Here is a 21,058-nt window from a genome sequence, read left to right as displayed (position 1 = left end):
GTTAATAACTTTATTGCATTACCGCCTGCTGACTGACTTTGCAATGAGCTAATTTTGTTAACCTAATTATACAATGAATTGGTTAAAGTACTTAAAAATTACAGCTGACAAGGACTATTAGGAGCAGCCCAAAATAGTCTGAGTCTGAGGAGCTTTGATTCTTTGAATCCTTTGCAGCCTCAATTGAGTGCGAAATCATCCCTAATCCCTCATAACCTGTGGGCAAAAGGCTGCATAATGTGAATTAGCTGACGGATATTTGTACATATCTTGCAGGGTCCTCCTTAATCTTCAAAAGCAATGGTTAAAAACCAAATATAAAGAAAGGGTAATGAATTAATACTTATGTAAAAGCACTTTTTTTCACAACTCCAAAAACAACAACCTACATGCAGTTCTTTATGAAAATTCTCGTTTTCACAATCGTTACTGGCCTTGTTAACTATCTAAAATCAGCATTAGGTCACTGTTTAAAAAAAAACATGTTCGGTTAAAGTAACTGTCGCCTTGACCTCATGCCCTGAGCAGCAGAACAGCCACTCACAGCCATCCATCAATGTCCCATTTGTGATAAGAAGCAGGGAGTGGGAGCACCGTCTCATCAGGAAACAAGGTCACAGCCCGCACCACTGTCGAGGAGACAGAAACAGCAGGAGCGTCGGTTTGCCTTATCAGGTGTTGCTCCGCTACAGTATAGACACAGATCTATAAAGTAGATAAGCAATGAAAAAAACAACAAAATAAATAAACAAATGTATCTGCCTCTGCAAATCATTTACAAATGCTTCTTTTGCAGACGCGTAAAGTAAAATTGGTTTCTTTTCTTACATGGAAGTGTAGATGTGTATCTAAAAGCATTAGTGTTTGTGTAAAATCTTCAATAGTCTCAATGGCACCAAGGAGCCAACTGAGGAGAAAGTCAGACTGGCAAGACGTTTAAGAATGTATCATCCTAGAACATACGGCCACAAATAGAAAAAGGGCGCCGATAAGGTTTATTAAATTCTCCCAAGATAAAAACATAATGAATAAAGTCAATAAAACAGAAATTATCTAACATTGGTACAGTCATTGGGGGCAAAGTATAAAAGCATCTTAAACATACCAGTCATTCAATATACCAATGCCGGTTTAGTGGCAATTTCCAGTAACTGTACATCTTTAAATCAGCAAATAATTTATGTTTTGGCCACCTGGGGGCAGTGCAACAAGCTGTAAATACGACACTAACATATTATCACCTTGTAAAGTTGAGATGGCAAACATCTTTGCAAGCACAGGACTTTATAGTCGAGGCATCCCACCTCACTTCAAATAAAGAGCACCTCTACTAGCATTAGAGGAATTACATTTTTATGGAATATAACATTAAGCCTCGGGGGGAAAGGAGCCGTATTTAATGAGTGAGGCAACTGTTTACCACCTCCGCTAACCAATGTCCTTGGGGAAATCCTAAGCAGTTGTCTTTTTACATATCCAGCAGATGTTAAGCAGCATTAACATTCATTTGGAGTTGTGTTTATGGACACCTAATGAATGTAAGCCTAATATTCACTCTCCTTTAAACGCCAGTTTGGTCTCCACCAAATCTTGAGGTAAAAATCTGTTGCTTTAGCAGCTAAAAGCTCCACTATGAACCTTATCTGTCTGTGGTTTTGGTTCTGGGTAAGTGTAGTGGGTTTATTATAGCTTTATTTGCTAAAAACAGTGAACAAAAATAGTATTGATGCAGGCCAGCAAACCAAAAGAATGAACTGAAAGAAGCTAAAACGCCTAAAAAAAATGGTTGGATGATAAAACTCTGGATTCATCACTGATTTACTGTTACAGTCTAACTTGTACCTTAAACTAATCTCTAGTAGTGTTATGTGCAGGTCAAAATCTTGTTATTCTCTTGTTTGTCCCTTTTGCATAGCAACGCCGGAGTGAATGAATAAACCATGTCCAACTATTGTTTGTATCAGATTATCAGATATCAGTGGTCATTCATCTCTGCTAAACCACAGATTCAAACAGTGAGCCCATGCTAGTTATATGATTTATTTTCTGTATCCAGTAACCCAAATAAAACGATGTGTAATACGCTACAATCATGATCAAACATATTTGTGTTTGATTGTTAAGGTTGCTTTCATAATCATATGTTCGTCCTTTTATACCAAAGTTGATAAGTGTTGAACACATAAACTCTTCTCAGGAGGATGGTTAGCTTAGCCGCATTAACCCATTTACACTGACTGTAAACACTGTTTCTTCCTGAGTTCTTAGTTTCAAAACTCAAAGCGACTCAGCGTGCAAGTGTTGACCTTTTTTCGGATGAGGAGTATTAGCAGGAGAAAGGTTTATGTGAGGAGAGATGAAAGACTGAGACAAAAGGAGGGAGCGCAAAAGAGAAGCCGACGGAGGTCAAATACTGAGAATACTGCCACAATAAACAATAGGACTCTTTTCTTAAACTTTTCATGACTTGCCTTGAAGTTGGTCAATAACAGGCTGGGGCACAGTATCTGTGAGTGATTACTATTTCCTGTTGTTGCTTAATTCAAGACGGGTTTCCTCTTGTCCTCTTATCTTAAAAACATAATCAAAGGGGCACACACAGAGCTAAACAATGGAACCAAATCTGAGAGATAGACTAGAACTGGTCTTAAAGACTCCCAGTACGGCAGCATCTTAAGTGGTGTTTGTACTGTGTTAAAAGGCGAAGAATCTGACTGAAAGTGTATTTATTTTTCTCTTTGATGTGGCATTTAGTAAACCTGCAGAACCGAATAGTGAGACATCTATAGGATTTTAAACACCAGCTGTGTCCTAACTGCACTTTATGGAATTTGATTCTAAAATGAGACTAAATGTGAAGCTTTAAAATGTGTTTTGATTATTGTTCTTGGATGTTTGAGCTTCACTGTGCAGAATTATACTGTATATGTGTTTGACACCAGTACCCCCTTCACACCTGGCATTAACATACAATCTGTATCTGGATACATTATCTGAAGAAGGAAAAACACATCTTATTGTCAGGCGTAAATGCACTCAGAAGGCATTAAGCGATCGGATCAGCCAGACCACATATGTAGGTGGTAAGACTCACATACGTAAATGCAATGCAGTGTGACCACATTCACAAGAAGCTGAAATGTCACCTAGCGCTGCCTCTTCCTGTGGGCTAAAGCAAGGCCATTAAACGCAACAGATAGTCGCAGTAGCAAGAAGTCTTCCCTCCCAATAAAGTGAATGACGTCCGTTTGTGGCAGCAGTTTCCTTTACCTGGGACATAGCTGATTATTGATAAGTCCGCCAGCTCCGCTTGGCTAATTTGCATATTGAGATCCAATCACAATGTGGGCAAAGATGAGAATCAGATCAACATCAATCAGTGTCCTGTGAGGATTCTTTCATGATCTTGCGAATCCAGCTGTCTCACAAGGTAAGACGGTGATAGACAGATGGTTCATCCAATCACCTGCCAAGTATTTTTTGAAAGTGCCTGCCCTTTTCCAAACAGGTTCCCAGGATGACTTCTCAGATGGTTCTGTGTAACAAACCATCTGGCATGTCAGATTAGTAAATGGAGCCTAGAAGGCTGTTTTCACAATCATCTGCTGAAGGGGAAAAGTTTCTCTGTGCTCACTTTAGATCTGAGTTAAAGGTGTTCACCTACTAGCAGGTCGTGTCTAGATGGTAACCCTAGATTTGCGAAACTCTGGCACATGTGCACTTTATTCAGCAGAGTAGTGCCTGACTCTGCACGTGCTAGCAATGGCAAACATACCGGGATCCGCTTCAAATTATTCTTGCCTCGCCGAGTTTGAAGCGCATCTGCATTTGTACAAGGAGAATGATGAACATGGTCTGGTTAGGTTTACGCACAAAAACCACTTGGTTAGGGTTAGGGAAAGATCATGGTTTGGGTTAAAATGATAATTTGAAACGCTTTTTTTTTTAAAACTGTCCCTAAAGATATTTGCATATTCATAGATTATGGATTTTTCAATGAGGAAGCCAGAGTAGATGTAATTTTAAGAATTTTGAACTTGTTACTGCTTGTTACTGGTTACTACTGTAGATGGTAAGCTAGTTAGCCAGACATGCTAACGTTTGCAGCTCACGTTAGAGAAGACAAACACTGTTTAATCCATTCCTTACAATATTACTCTCATGATTTTGGTTTTTGAAGGGCTAAAAAAACAGATATCACCCTCCAAACTCATTGTATACCAAGTATCGCTCCTAGAGCCTCATTCACACAACTTTAGCATGATTACACACTAAAAATTACTGCGTTAAAATTTTACCCAGTTTGGCTCAATATAGCACAAATACAACACTGGGTTAACTTTACCTAGTGGCAATCTATGGACCTAGTGTTACACACAACAACAAGCTTAAAACTGTGACAATTTGACTGTTTCTCGTACAAAACAATGTGCAAATGATACTCAAAAGATACTCAAGTTATCAACAATCAATAACAAACAGTGACATGTAAGTTTAAAAAGAGTAGAGTAGATTATAACAAGCTTTAGTTTGAGTAAATAACCCAACAGTAAAATTAAAAATAACACTAAAACACAGTATTGTTTTGCTGCTATATTGACCCCAACTGGGTAAAATTTTAACCCAGTGATTTTTAGTGTGAATTAACACTTTTCCAGTTTCTGTATCACAAATTCTCAGAGTTCTTACACATGATGGTGAGAAACACAAGGAGACGTCTAATGATCATGGAAAAAAAAATATAAGGCACATACTTTCTCACATAAGTATGAAATGAAAAATTGTAATTTAATAACAGTCTGTTAAACATCTGCTTATCTCATTCACAGCATCATTCATACATCCATCTTCTAAATGCCTAAAATTTGTTTAACGGTCAAGTCTGTCCACCTGTCCCATCAATTTTCCCTCAAATATTTAAGTAAAGTTTTTTCAGCTCTTTTGTACACACACAGACAAGAACGCACACATACACACAAACCACACACTTTCTCAGCAGCACAGATGCATTTTGCATGTCCTGTGGGTGGAACGATCCAGAGAGATCAGGCTGCCAGAGGACGCCAGCCTGCAATCAGATTGTACATTGCTGTTCAGTGAAATTTCATCTGACATCAAAGATGTTTTTTTCACACCCCTCTAGATTTGGCTTTTTGTAGAGGATCTTATTCCAAAAGCTCAGAGCTGCCTGCTGGCTACTGTGTACTCAGTTTTTAAGGCTATATATACATTGCATTAATGCAGTTTTCTATTGAAATAAAATTTCTAACTTCCTAATATTCTGAGAATAAAGGTTCTCCTGCAAGGCATGTGTGGCCTCCAGGACAAGATTTAACATTTTAGTATTACATGATGTAAACTTTGTCCAAAAACATACATCTTGGGTTGTGTACAGTAATACTGATCTAAATAAAATCTAATATTAACACAAATACAATCAATTCAGCTTATTTCTAAATATACACTGTATATAAAACTCATTTAGACCACTTAAATTGTGTTACTACTCAGACCAGCAACAGCTATCTTTGAATAATGTGCCCATACTGCAAATGTACGTATGCATGTTACGGTTAATATTAGAAAAAGTCTTGTTAAGCCCTGCTGTGTGGGAGCCAAGATGCCACTATTTTACAGTTTTTACAGGAGAACGTTAGTATGTAGAGCTCTGTGTTGGATTTGGGGACATTTACACTCCAGCAACCTCAGCCAAACTCCTTGCTACGTTTGCCAAACCCATAAAAGTGAAACATAATCTACTATTTGAAATTAAGAGTAATAAAGCATAAATCTGTTCCTCTAAATAAATCTGTCTTGTGAGCAAACAAGATGCTGACATCTTGCCTAGCTTTAGCCTCAGGCTTTTAGCGTTATATCATTTATGCAACCATCAAGTGCATACTTGACTTTTATGAGTTTCTCATTTAAAACATGTCAGCCAGGGACAAAGTTATCCACCAAGTAATTTTAATTAGGCAGCTAGCTAGCCATTAGCTGCAAAAAAATAGCAACTGTTGTCATTTCAGATCCACAAAACTGGACAGTTGCTGGCTGGAAGTGAGAGGCCTGTGTTTGTCTAGCTCTATCTGAAATCAAGGATCCATTGTTTCAAACAATTACTATGAAATTTAGCAACAGATCTGCCATCGTAATCATAAACTGCATATGTGGCGTGCCAAAATGGGAGGCTTGACGAGTGTAGCAACAGTAACAAAGGGAGGCGGAGCTTAGCGACTGGTCAGTTGGATCCTCTTCTATCTAAAACACAACCATTTATGATCCACCATTAAAAATGCTGTCTGTACTACAGTCTATCCTTTACATTAAGACTGATTGACATCCACTATTTTTGCATTGGTGCAAAAAGTATGTTTTACTTTTACTCTGCGGGGTATTTGAGAAATCTGCTGCACCTTTTCTTGACTGGTGCAGGGAAATTGATTGCGACTGCACAGCCCTGGAGACACTAAACAAACCTTTGTATTGCTCCCTGTAGCCTTCACTCCACACAGTAGCTAGGCAATCATTTACCATTGATCTCCCATCTGTTTGAAACACTTGAACAGATGCAAAGAGGCCAGGCTTATCACATTTGTCAGGACTTATGCCACAGATTTATCTAAAAACGGATGTCCATCTCACTCACATGGTCTGGGAGAATCACTCTAAGAGTTTTTGAAAGGGTTTGGATGACAGATTTGTGTATATGACAACTCATCTTTACTGAGAACATAAAACTAATCAAATAAAATGTTCTTCCTGGTAAAGATTGAGGAAATCCAGATCATTTTTGTGAAGACTGTCTATATTTTTGGAGATGGTTAAGTTCAAAGCACAAAGAGAACATTCAAGAAGATTTTGAGGCCAAAGGTCAATGTTAGCGGGCAAGATTATGGATTGCTCCTCTTACTTATGTGCTCATTGAGATACCCATGACATTGACTAAAATTTGAGGAAACATCATTCATTAAGGGAAGTCAGCCTTTAATTACCTTTGTGTTGCTGAACAGAGGAATAGAGGAAGAGATAAATCACAAGTGGCATTTCTTCATGTGATACATATAATAAGTTTATAAAGACTGTAGTCTAAGAAATCTTGGAGGACATCAACAAACCCCCAAAAGAAGAAATGTGGAAATTAAAAATTCAGTAGTACAACTGGAACTACACTGTCTTTATGATCTGGCAAGGTGTATTAAAGCATTTTCACAAGCTACTGAAAGAGACAGACAAACATTAAAAAAAAATGAGAAGAAGCTCAGTCTGAAGAACTCTGAAAACTGCATGAATCTGTGTGCAGCACATGATATACCAAAGAACGACACACTGCTAAAATTATTCCCAAATCTTCTTTAATTCCCCATGGACATGATTGCTTTTACTTCTACTTTTTACCTGAAGACCCATCGTGGTCAAAACATTGTCATGTCCATAAGAAATGAAAGAAGATTTGAGAATAATTTAGCAGTGCACAGGTACTCTTTTGTATTTTTTTTTATTTTGTTACCCGTCACCTTCAAAAATGTATGTATTAATCTTTTCACAAGACTGCAGTGTCCCATATGAATAAAGGAATGCCTTCAATGTCACACATGCTATGAAATCAAAGTGATAAACGTGTCCTCTTAGATCCATTGCGTATTCCGTACAGATTCTGTGTATTAATAATGAGAAAGAGGGCAACACAGGAGTCAATTGCTTTCCCACTGGATCCCCATTAATCCTGAACCTGTCTATAAAATCAAAGAAGAAGCAGTTAGCTGTTACAGAGCGCTGAACCAGGATCCATGTCACGCATTGATTCACCCTGTTCAATAAGTTACTTTGATAGAAAACCATGTGGGTTATTTAAACACAGCAACAGCAGGAAAGAAAAAGAAAGAATGCAAGAGGAAGCAGTGACATTCTCCTCACTTTGACGACTTTATTTATTTAACCCTGCACACAACCCTCATTCTTAAATGTCAGGAATGAATCCACGCACCATTTAGAAACCCAAATGTTAGCTACACCAAACATAGGCTGCGTTGTGCGTGCGCGGAGCCACAAAATCACCGGTCAGCAGCAACCATTTCAACCCAAAACACACCATTACAGAACGGAAGATGCATTTCAGCGTTCATCCCACATCTGTCATCGCTCAGCACACACCGCACGCCTCCTCTGCTCTCCCTCAAGACATGCCAACAAAGCAGACAAAGTCTGTCACAACACTTGACTTGTGGTTTAACAGACTATGGCAACACTGGAAGGTGGTAAATGAGATTGCTTTCTTTATTTGTATTTCTGTCTTTGCAAATAAATCAGCTCCAGAGCATGCATGTTGCACAGTTTCTCTGATGTAGAGCCGAATAAAATCAAACCGCCCCACAGGAGGTCTGCATTTTCTAAAGGGATAACCACTTTAATTTCAAATTCTGTTGGACATACTTTGCAGTACGTCCCTGAGGCAAAAGGTGTCCGGTTTCAAGCTTGTGTGACAGTTGAAGGAAGCGGAGAGGGATGAGGGGTGGCCATATTATGCCTGTCAGTCACAGAGGCGGAAGAGAAAAGCGCTGTTGTCAAACCACTTGTCAGGCTTTGATGTTACAAAGGACGGAAGAGCTCAATTAAAAGGCCATTATTGTGTAAGTAAATCAACGCCCATCAGCCATGTCACTTCAAACAAATGATCCTCACCCAGCTGCACCAATCTAATTTATTTTATGCACGATATTTGACTGCGGAGATCAAGATAAAAGATGCAGTTCATGTTACTGCTCGGCTGCAGTAAGAGGGAGAGGAATTATTTCATATTAACATTTTGTCTTCTTGTTGTGCCTGGTGATTATTTACAGTATGTTTTACGGTTAATTCTTGACTGTCACGTGTATCCGTGTCACCCGGTGCATCGCTTCCTAATGTGCAAAATGTAAAGGAGTCATGAATTATTCTGTTGATCACCCAGCATACCTCCCCTTTAGTTTGTGATGACAAAGTGCTCTATTTAGGAAGTTAGATTGAAATGTCTGGGGTCTAATTTATCTCTCCAGGATGAATACATGAATGTGAAGTAGCGCCATATTTCACACACACCCCCACCCTGGATGGAATATTATTACCGCTGCCCTAGAAAGTTGCGGAGGGAACCGTTTTTCACCTGAACAAGCATTACGGTGTCATGTTGAACATTACTCACCATGTGCAGAGAGGTCTGACAAGCCGTGAAATATTTTCTGCGCTGACCTCAGATTTCTGCTGAAGTAGGACAGTTTCCCCTCCAGCTTGAAATGTACAGCAAACTTTAGAGGGTGAGATAATGTCATGATTTTCCACAGAATCATAAATACAGATTACTCTTGATATCTTTGAAGTATGGATTACTCTTTTTCCAGTGCTCACGTTCCTGCTGTTTCACTCCCACTCGCTCTCTGTTCCTCATATCCGCATGGGATGTTGACTCAGTTATTTTCTTCCTCTGCTCATTGGCAGAGGCATTGATAACTTATGCTTAGGGACACATCTGGTAAAAATATTACACTTTAAGGTGTTATTTAGTGGGTGAATAACACCTGGCAGTTACATATAAATAATTCTGAACACTAAAACAATCAAATCAACATATTTAAAAGGAACTATACAGAGTTTGTTTGTCTCTGGTTTCACTTGTTAAGTTGCCCCAAATACATAACAGACGCTCCGAATACATAACACAGCAAGTAAAGCTAATTTAGGCTATTTAAATTATGTGACAGCAACCAGTAACCATCTTGGAACAATAAGTGAATAACTGGAGGTTTTTCTATTCTTCCCAACAATGTGTGAGTGCAGGGTAAGCTACAAATGTTAAGTATAAGCTACAAACATTAGCATGACTAGCTTACTAGTCGTAAGTAAGCTAGCTACAAAGGCCAAGAGGCATAATTAGTGTTACAGTACTTAAAATTATTTTGTGTGGTTACAGTTCATGTTAAAAAAGCCATGTATTCCCCAACTGTGTGGAAGCTAAGATGCTATTATAATCACAGTTTAGGGGAACGTTAGCATCTCTTCTCTGCATTGGATTTGGATAAATCCCAAACAAACTTAGCTTACTCAAGATGGTGTAACATTTACAAAACTATAGTCCTCATTCTCAAAACTTTTTTCTCTAGTAAAAGGAAATCTATGAGTTGCTTATTCAAGTTTGTTTTTCTATAGTTAGCAAACAGACCATTGACGTCTTGCCTCGGACATGTAGCTTAGCTTCAGTTTTTTAGGATTCTATCATGTACACAGCAATTAAGTGCATGTTTAAGACTGATGGGGTTAAGATTCATGGGTTTTTAAAGTCAAAACATCAACACTTCCTGCCTAGAAATGAGAGGCAAGGCTCACCTGGCACATAAGCCAAAAAGGTTTCTAGCTCCTGGGTTTGCTTACGTGTTGTGTGGCCCTGAAGATGCACCTCTGTACAGATGTTCCTGTTCCTGTTCCTGTTCCTACAAGTTCCCACTTGGCCCATAGTCTTTACAGAGATCACAAATTTTAAAATTGCTTTTCTACGCTTGAGGAAAGTTTTTCAAATATAAAACCTTCATGGATTAAGTATTTATAAAGCAAAGAGTAATAATTGACCTTACTTGCAGTTTTAGGTATCCTGTTAACAGTTTCATAGACGTCTCTTCAGCGTTCTGTGGGGAAAATGCTTTTTGGGCTGCAGGGGATTTTTTTTTTTTTTTAGCAGTACCACACGTGACCACTTGGAAAACTTGGCACCACATTCTACTCTCTTAATACATCCATTACCTCTATATGAAATCAAAAATCCACTGTTTCCAAAAGTTGCTTAAAATTTTGACCAACAAATCTGCTATTGTTATTATTGTAAACGCCATAAGCTAGAAAGGAAATACTGAGGCTCAACAACAACACTTGAGTTTCCATCCACCCACTGGTTTTTCTTAAAGAAGCATCCAGACATGACGTCTTACCTAAGACATGTAGATTTAACTTCAGTCTTTTAGTATTATATCGTATACGCCTGAAGTGCATATTTAAGACTCTTTCATGGGGTTATCATTTTAAAACGAGTCAGCCGCAGAAGCGTCAGGCTATAAATCAACTCACGGAACTAATGTTAATTAGCTAGCTAGCTACAGCTGAAAACTGCTTGTCATCTCCATCAAAAAAAGTCAACTGGCTAGCAGTGAGAGGCCTGACGCATCAGATAAAAAAGACTACAATTTATAGTGTTATTTGTGGGTAAAAGTGCTGTTTTTCTCCTCATGTCCTGCCAAATGGTGCTGTAAATTACACACAGCATGGCCACATCCAGACTGTGTGAGTTTGCAGTGTCTCATGTATCCGTGTACATGTATATGTGTTTGTGCATACATGTAGGTGGTGTTGGCGAGTGGTTACAGGGGATTGTCATGAGGATAACAGAACAAAAAGCACTTTCCTCTACTGTCGTAATGATAAATGGGTTTCAGAACAAGTCTGAGCGTATATTATATCACCTGTATGATGTACACACTGCTGAGACCATAACTCTCCTTCTTTACCAGAAAAAATTGAAGTATGGCATTGTATATTTCCCCGCTCGACACATTTACGAGTCCTCCCTGTTGTATAAACTCGGTGATTGGTATTTCAAAGCACCTTGTCAGACCGAGTACTGAGCACTGCCAGCTGCCTCAGCTACCTCAGCAAACAGTGGGAGCATTTTAGGGAGAGAAAGTAAGACTGAGAGAGTTATTGTCTTTGCAAAGTTGAGTGCCTATTAAAAAACTCTCTCTTGTGACTGTAAATTTATAGTGTTTGTGCTCGCTGCAGTTAAAATCAAAACCATGGCCTGGCCAGGGCAGCTCATTCCTCTGAACCAGTTGGGAAAAATTTGTGCCTTATTACAGGAAAGCCCCGAATGTTGGAAAACAGTGACCACAGGAAAAAACTATAATATTTTCAAAGATAAAGGGACTTTTTTGTATTAACATGGACAGATGAGATTAATCATAAAGTCAGAATGTCATAACTGAGGATCTGAGTGGCTTTTTGGCCACATATCTTTGGCTTTTTACCCCCCAGCTCTTCTCTATGTCATATCTCACTGTACGCTTTGTCACAGTGTGTTATAGTCTATCTGCACAATCACATATATTTTATTGAGGCTTGAGCCAAGGAGAATTACTGTTGTGTAAATCTCGCCAATCTCAATGGATCACAGTAGTGCAACATACAGTAAGTCACGCAGTTCTTCACGCACTGAAATGTACTCAACAACATTATATGCATCAAAGTGTCCAACCATTTCCACTTTATTAAATCTGTCATCTGTTACATATGGAAGCCAATTCTCGTCAGGAAAAAAGAGATTAAACATTATGCTTGACAAAAAATAAAAATACATATGGTAAGTCCAAATTTTTACCTCTCTAGCCAATCAGAGAGCTTGTTACATCGCAAATTTATATTGTTTTACTAGTTTTGGTAAATAATTGGTAAAAGGAAAAAGGACAAAGAAATTACCTTTACAATTTCTTGATGAAAACCTGTACTGTTGCACTTAAATTTATGAATTCAGCTATTCAAAAGCCAAATTTTCAAATTAATTGTGAAATTCCATTATTTATTGAAGTATCAATTAACCTATTCTTAATTTTTGTAGTTATTGGTTGTTTTATTTTTGTAATTTCTTTGTAAATTTTTTTATTTTTTGGAATATTTTAATTAGTAAATTCTAATTTAATTTAAACATTTTTATTGACAATTTAAATATCAATTAATAAAATATGTAATCATTTCTTCCCTTAATTAATAGAATGCGTCAATGATGTACTTGACACCTGTGGACCCCCATACAGCACCACTAGTGTTAGTATAAGATATTTTCTTTTTTAAATTTTCTGTTTTTATTTTTCTTTTCTATCTTTTTTCTGTTATGTTCTTTTTATTTTTACTGTTATTTTTTCAATCTTCTTGTCAGCAATGGGCTTTTACAGTTATTTGACTCCCAACCTGTGGACAATAACAACTTGCTTTTGGACCACTCTTATTCATTCATATCACTATCAAACAAACTTTCATCTTTCATTGCTAATTATCTTTTTAACTTATTTTTCATTACAATTATTTTGTCATGTAGTAAATCAGAATAGGAGGGGTTTCAGACATGCCAGGAACAACATGTAAATGGCTACAATCATCAAATGAAGTTTTTAAATTAGGCTGCCACCCAGAGCACACAGAGGAATATTATTTTGACACTTCGTCACCCTCCGGGGAGAAATGGACCTTTTTGATGTGTGATCCGCCAAGGCTTGCATCGGCTGGCAGATTTTATCAGCAAACAAGACAGGCAAGCAGAGCGCAGACTAAATAAAAGGGGGGTGAATGATAAAAATGTCAAGGATTATCTTCACTTTGTGGGGCGCTGTGATGTCGTATCAAAACGGATTTGGTGGAAATGATTTGGCAGGAAGAGAAGCGATGATGGGAGGGGGGTAGTAGGCAAGATACAACAAGAGAGGGCTGTGCAGCGTCTGTGTCTCCCATTTGACTATTCAAATTGCTCCTTTCCTGATTTTTTTTTTCTGTCTTGACAATAATCTCATTATTGAAAAATTACATTCTCAGAAACATGTGAACATAAAGAAGAAATACACGATGCCACTTCTAGTTCTGTTCTATGGGTATAATTGAGAAAGAAGAGACAAAAGCCAATTGTGGGAACTCACATTCCACCTCATTTTACTGTTGACCTCACAAACTGTAACTACCAACCATGCATCCTTGTTTTGACCTCTGATCTTGTGAATTTAAATCCTGCCAAACTTATGGGCCGTGGATAAATCAAAGCCATTTCTGTGTTCCTCCCTCAAACAGAGGCACTGTTTGTTTCAGATTGCTCCATCCAGGGATCTAGCCTTCTTTTATATACCCATGAGCATCGGTGCTGCAGCCATCTTTCTGACAGAGTGACAAATGCGGGTATAGCCTCTGGCACATCAGCCCATGTGGAGAGTACACAAGGTATTAGAGAGCTTTGACTCCCAGCACTGGTGTTTCACAGGAATCGTTAAAGGTTTTATCCATCCCAGTTGGCTACCGGTTCCAGGAAATGACTTGCAATCAGGTGGGGACAACAGCAATCCTCAAAATAAGTTGTTTGAAAAAACTGAGATGTATATGGAAGCTCATGTCTGCCAGGAGAAGTAAAAAAAAATTTAAAAAACTGAAATGTTAGATATGGTAAAAAATACTCATGGATAAGTGAGATATAATAAAAATTATGATATGATGAGTAAAAATTATGATAATTCATTTAACTTATGATATCAGTCAAACATCAGTCACAATTATGAAATAGTAAATCAAAATTAAAAATAAAAATTATTAGATAAAAAAGTGTGAGATAATAAATCAAACTTATGAGATAAGTCAAAATTGTGAGATAGTAAAAATTATGAGATGATAAACGTAAATTGACATAATAAGTACAAAATATTAGATTTTTGGAAAATTTTGGATAAGACAAACTTTTGAGATAATAAATCAAACTTATGACATAATGTTCAAGTTAAACTTATCAAAAAGTAAGTTGAAAATAAGATGCTAAATCAACATTATGTCAAAATTGCAACTTAGTAAGTCAAAATTATGAGGTAGTAAGTGAAATATCATAATTTTGATTTACAGTATTAGCTCATAATTCTAACTTAACATCTGTATTTTTATTTTATTTTATTTTTATCATGCATAACTTTTCATCTATTTTGTTTCTTTCCCTGGTGGAAGTGGGCTTCCATAGATGTAATCACATCTTCCTGAAAAGTGTATTTATTTTTTTATTTTATATAAGAAACAACTATGATTATGGTGATACACATATATACGGTATATTTTTTATTTTTGTGAGTCAGTCTACTCTAGTGAGATGCTACCAGTAAAGGGTGTGAAGCGTTGAAGGGATTGTGTGATTATTGTTTTGCCTCTGCTATATATGTGTGTGTTGCCTAACGACTGTCATTTTGCTGTCACCCTGCCACTTAACATTGAACACTACTTCCCCCCCTCCCTCTCTATGTGTCCATCATGTTGTCACAAAGTCTGACAGGGAGGATTAGAGCTGTAGACGCAGAGATTTGTGCACGTGTGTTTGTGTGTGTGTGTGTGTGTGTGCGGCTACAGCAAGACAGACTTTGTAGTCTTCACCCATGACCCACATTTTTTTCAACACAGGGCCTGAGGCGAATGGGAGGGTTTCAGGTAATGTGTGCCAGTGTGTGTCAGTGTGTCACTCCAACCTTGTCATCTACGCTCGGCTGAATCCAGACTGCCCGTGGATTATCGCTGTCATCACCTGAGAGGAATGCAACTCAGTCTCATTCTGTCATGCTCGCCGTTTTGATCTTTGAAGTGTGACACACAGCAGCATCAGCAGAGCCGGACTGTTTAAAACCTCATTACTGGATCTTTGAGGGGAAAATGGAAGTTGTGATAAGAAGTAGGAGCACACCCGTTTGTTTGTTTTTATGCCTCTCGCCCTTTCGTTCTTGCTCATGAGATAACACATGCTCATCCCCTTCCGCTTGCTCAACCACGCATCCCGAGGCAATGGAGTGACATGGAGCAAGCCCCGACAAAGGAAAGAATACACAAGGGTAGAGGAGGAGGTAAAGAAGTGAAAATAAATCTGAGAGCAGAACCTGTTGACACACCGAGTGGAGGTATTGCTTAACTGGAAAGCCCATCTTTGAGTAACGCCTTTGATGTGGAGAGGATTGAGGGGAAGAAGTGTATGTTAAGTCACACCTTTCACTCACCGGGGTGAAATGAAGCACAGACTCTCGTTCTGTTTTCACTCACCGGAGAGACATCTGGAAAAGACGTCTCCACTCGCTTTGGTCTTTTTTGACAAGAAAACATTTTCTGTCTCGCCTGAGATGATTGGAAGGCTGACAGCAAATATTTACCTCAGAATCTCTCAAGGCCCTCAGCTGCGATTCTTGCAAATAGGCAACATCGAGCAGCGTGACAAGAGGTGACGACAGAACAGACTCACAAGTTGTCCATGTGTTTGGTAGAGAGTTTAGATAGCAGGGGAGGAGGAAGCACACAAAAAACAGAACATCTTAAATGTAAATCAATGCATTTGAAGGAACACAAGAGGAGACCTTCTATTCTTTCCTTCTTGTTCTTGTTGCCTTCTTTATTTTGACTCTACCCGCCTATTTCCCCCCTTCATGCTGCCCTGCTGTCCAAGCAGCACTTCAATAAACAAAGCCCAGGGAGCAAAATGCTTTTGAATGGGTGCATCCTGCTGGCAGGATCTGAGCAGGCTGTTTATAGAGGGGCTTGTCAGCTGTTACCACTGGGATGTTGCAGCATGTGGAAACAGTGGGGAGAATCGGCCTTTGATGCCTCCCCCACTTCGTTCTCCCTCTCAGCTCTTCTGTTCTTCTGTTTTCTCTTTGATGGAGTTCTGTGAAGTGTTCTTCAGCGACAGGAGGCCGACATATCAACACCCACACAGGAGAGGAGGAGAGACAAACACACACACACACACACACACACACATGCTGTACAGTCCTAAACTAGCCACACACGTTTCAGGACACACCTGCAGAACTCTCCACATAGTTTCCTTCTCGCTACAGTGGACAATGCTCTCTGACAGCTTTAAATGGATAGACGAATCAAACATGGCTGTTTTCAGGTAAACATAAAACATCTCATAAGTTTATACATATATACAACCTCATGAAAAAGGCATGCTACAAGCTTGGTGACATAGGGACTACTTGCAAGGCTAGTTGGTGAACCACTGTAGCTGATGGTTAACCAGCTAGACAGATGGGAATCGCTACTAGTAGCCAGTCAAGGTCATGGTCACAGTAGCTCTCAAAGCAAGTTAGTTAGCTTACGTGCCAGTTCAGGGACAATATGTGTACACAATTTATTCAGAAGAGCCATTTGTACCATCAGCTCCTGTCTCATAATTTTCTAAAAACCTCTTTTGTGGAGCAGTTTATACTCTAGTAGAGTTATAGGAAAGTGGATGGTACAATAACATAGCTAATAAGTTACGACCGCTTCCTCCATTATAGACTCTCCAGCTGCTTTCCGTTCCCTTAAAGGTCAGCAGTGTCAAAACAGCTTGCTACTGTAAATTTGCATGTCAAAATGAACCAAAGTTGAACTTGATGCGAAAGATTAGCAAAGATTTACTTCACCGTGGCAGGCAAATCCATGGACTGCAGCAATTTCACCACAAATTTCCACCATTTTAATACATGCCGTTGGTCCGACAAGTACACAGGTCCAACTGTGAGCTCCAGCAGTGGCTGACAGCGAACCAAAGTGCTCCTCCTAAACCTAGCTAAATCGCCCAGAGAAGCAGCTCAAATTCAGTCATCCACACAGCTGAGACTGTGGTATTTGGACTGAAGATTAAAAAAACAACACAAGCAGCGCCGTTGATATGGCCTTATAGAAACTGTTCCTGGTGAAACGATGAAATACAGTCTAGAAAAAAATAGTTTGAGTGAGACATAGATGAGTTTTGAGGCTTATCAGACACCAAAACACTGCACAGTGGTTAAGTTATCACAGCAGCAATTCACATCTTGACAATCACAATGTAAACAGCAGAACTGCATTCACATAAATTAATTCACCAGGAATGTGCAGTTATACTAATTTGACTAGGAATGCAGCATGTTACCACATTCAACTAGGGCTACAACTAATGATTATTTTCATTATCTATTCATCTGGCGGTCCCGATTAATCGATTAAATGTCAGAAAATGGTGAAAAATATAGCTCAGTGTTTCTTAGAACTCAAGATGCAACCTAAAATATCTTGTTTTGTCCTGACAAACAGTCCACAACCCAAAGATATTCAGTTTATTTTCATGGAAAACTAAATAAACCAGAAAATATTCTCATTTAAGTAGCTGGAACGATAGATTTTTTTGCATTTATGTCTTAAAAAATTACTCAAAATGATTAATTTCCTGTTGATCGACTCATCAATCTACTCCTTGGTCCCATAGACAGCCAGTTATTGAGTAAAGCTACGCTAAACTCAACATCCAATATAACTTGTATAATGGACAGACTTAAAATGGTAATCAAACAGCCTTGTAAGCATATAATCAGCAAACAAATTGCAGTAACAAAACCGCCGTCAGGCACAGGATAATTTTCCTCATATCTACAACTGATACAGTGTGCAAGCTGTACAATGGGGTTTTGTACAGTATGTGTGTGTTTAAGTTAAAAAGCACAACCTTACAACATATATCAATCCATGTGATGAACGATACATGACAGATTGAGCTGCAGCAACCATTAGATAAAGTGCCGTGCAGAACAATAATAGTCCTCAGTGAGAAAACGCTGACGACGTTTATCTGATTGCTGTCTGAGCTGCCATTAATGAATGACTCCTTTTCATGTGAAAACCATCATCTGGTCATGAGATGTAAAAATGATGGACATTTCCAGCTTCTATAGTGCAAGAAAATTGTCAGGAAGGATAATTATGCCATAAGATACATCGAAGGTGGAAATGTACAATGGACAATTTGTGGCATGCCCTCAGCTGTGTCTGACAGGAGGGAGAAGAAGGAGGGTATAAGAGAGGAATAGTTCCTCTGACAGAGGTCAATACTGCTCTGTCAACATGTTGGTTTAATTGGACATATTAATGCAAGCTGCTGGTGCCAATAGCTCAGGTCAAACAGAGCAGCTCCACATGCTGCCACATGTTTTCAGTTTTGTAGGAGTTCATAACTTCTCCTCCTCTCATAAAACATTTAATTTGGCTTTGAATGGAGCAACACCGAGAGTGTTTATAAATGAGAGCACCATTCAGTCCATTTTCATCTCCTTGTAAAGTTGTGAATGACATCGTCGAGTGGAAAGAGCACTTACACCGTCACTTAAACGACTTTTCAGCTGCGTTTGGCATTTCGCTTCTTAGAATAATCTCGTAAACGCCAAAATTCTTCTTTATGTGCAGTTGTAAATACTCTGCATTAAAGAAGTAGTTCAGCATTTTGGGAAATAAACTGGTTCTCATTCTTGCTGAGAGTTAAATAAAAAGATTGATACTACTCTTACGTCTGTCTGTTCAATATGAAGCTGGAGCCAGCAGACGTTAGCTTAGCTCAGCATAAAGACTGGAAACAGCTAGCCTGGCTCTATCCAATGGTAAGAAAATGTCTGTCTACCAGCATCTCTAAAGCTAAGCTAACTAACATAATTAACATGTCATATCTTGTTTGTTTAACATAAAAATAACAGTTTTACAGGGGCTACGTGCGGGACTGTTTCTTGACCGGACGCAGTAACTTCCTGAAGTCTCAGTTTTTGTACAAATTAGGCTGCTTTCAGACCAAAAACAGCCCTGTGTGTTGTTTAAAGTAGCGATGAGACAATTGAAAACGATCCAGAAAGTCCAGTTGGAGCTACAGATTATCAGACGCTAAACCAGATTTAACTTTTTTGATGAATGACCTTGTGTTGTTTTGCAGGAGGTCTCTTTGTTGGCGCCCCCACAGTGCTAATGCACTGAAATTAATGACTGAGCTGCCATCTTAAATTTTCTTACCTTCAGACAGAGCTAGGCTAGCTGTTTCTAGTCTTTATGCTAAGCTAAGCTAACTAGCTGCTAGCTGTAGCTTCATAGTTAACGCACAGACATGAGAGTGATATCGATCTTCTAATTTAACTTTCTCAAAGTGTCAAACTATCAATTTAATCTAATGTTACTTGGAAAACGTTGTTTGAAAGGCTTGAGCTGCTCATTTGGAAATATACTGCAGAGCAAATATGTGAACACACCAATAATACCCGACGAATACGACCATGACTCATCTGGATTTAGAGTTAAATTGACTGTGAGAGTAAATAAAAGTTTCTCAGCTCATAAATTCAGATTTAAACTAATCTCCTGTGAAACATTTGGAAATTGGTGTTCGTCTTACAGGTGTTGGAAGTGAATCATTTGCACAAATATTGATTAAACTAATCTCATGATGCAAACAAAATGATTTCTTGGTTTCAGAATTGATGAAACACCTTCTGTGTATATGTTTTAGAAATACTGGCTGATAAACTTCAGGTAACGCTGCTTTCCCACGTGGATTTGTGGCACTTTTGGAAATGAACTTTTCACCCAGAGAGAAGCACAGTTGAGCTCAGCTGCACCCTGAGCAGCTGTCCCATCTGGCAGACGAACACAAAGCGAGCTCATGGTTTGAGTTAAGGAACTGATGTCTGAAACGACTTAAATCTTAACACGTTTGACTTTCACCACCGCTCTCATGATCTTCCAAGGACACAAATCTAAACCAGTGAGAAATATGGAAGTTAAGAAATTATCTGGACTAATTCGTTTATGCCATAAATGTTTTTCTTCACAGGAAATGCTGAGGACGATTAGGGACTAAAAAAAAAAAAAAAAAATCATCCGTTTAACAAGTGTGTAACCGGTGTACAGAGAGATAAATATTTAGCTTCAGAAAAAGGAAGATGAGATGAAGGGGAAAGATCTGACTAAATCATTACGGCAGCACTGTACCGGGCAAACCCTTGAAGCATTGTATGATGAGATCTGAGCTCAACACCTGACAGAGAGAGAGAGACAGATGATTTACTTCAGATTAAAGAACAACAGACACATTGTTCTCTCATCTTTCTCCCTTTTTTCCCTCACCCTATTTATCCCCCTCAGCGAATCATTGATGCCATTCATGCCCCTGAAATGCTACGCCGTTGTGATTTTCTTCTCCTTCTTCTCCTTTGTTTCTCCGTTTTCTTTTTTTCTCCCAACCCCAAGCGTTCCTGGGGCACTTGGAGGCTCTCCTCTTAAGTTTTTCTTTCCGCTCAGATTAAGTGTGACAGATTGGCAAAAAGAGCACATGACAGGAGTTCAGATGGCAGACAAGAATAAGATCAGACATGTGATGCGATATTAAGAGGTCACAAGAGCTGACGCGCGCGCACACACACACTCACACTCACACACACACACACACGCATGCAGACAAACCCTAGGCCTTTCTTTCCACACGCTGATTTTAACC

The 21,058-nt window shown here is 38.8% G+C and overlaps 1 long non-coding RNA gene across 1 annotated transcript; it reads right to left on the bottom strand.

Moving 5' to 3' along the window:
* Positions 1–3,936: 3,936 nt before the first annotated feature.
* On the bottom strand, positions 3,937–12,061 carry LOC137170763 (uncharacterized). Its single transcript, XR_010924668.1, has 4 exons — positions 10,597–12,061; positions 10,357–10,486; positions 9,179–9,281; positions 3,937–5,068 (listed from the first exon to the last, which is right to left on the bottom strand). It is a non-coding gene; the product is annotated as an uncharacterized lncRNA (long non-coding RNA).
* Between the last annotated feature and the right edge of the window lie 8,997 nt (positions 12,062–21,058).

Source organism: Thunnus thynnus, chromosome 19 (genome assembly GCF_963924715.1).
Source record: "Thunnus thynnus chromosome 19, fThuThy2.1, whole genome shotgun sequence".
Taxonomy (NCBI): domain Eukaryota; kingdom Metazoa; phylum Chordata; class Actinopteri; order Scombriformes; family Scombridae; genus Thunnus; species Thunnus thynnus.
The sequence above is the reverse complement of the archived record's forward strand: the minus strand, read 5'-3'. Positions and strand labels throughout refer to the sequence as shown.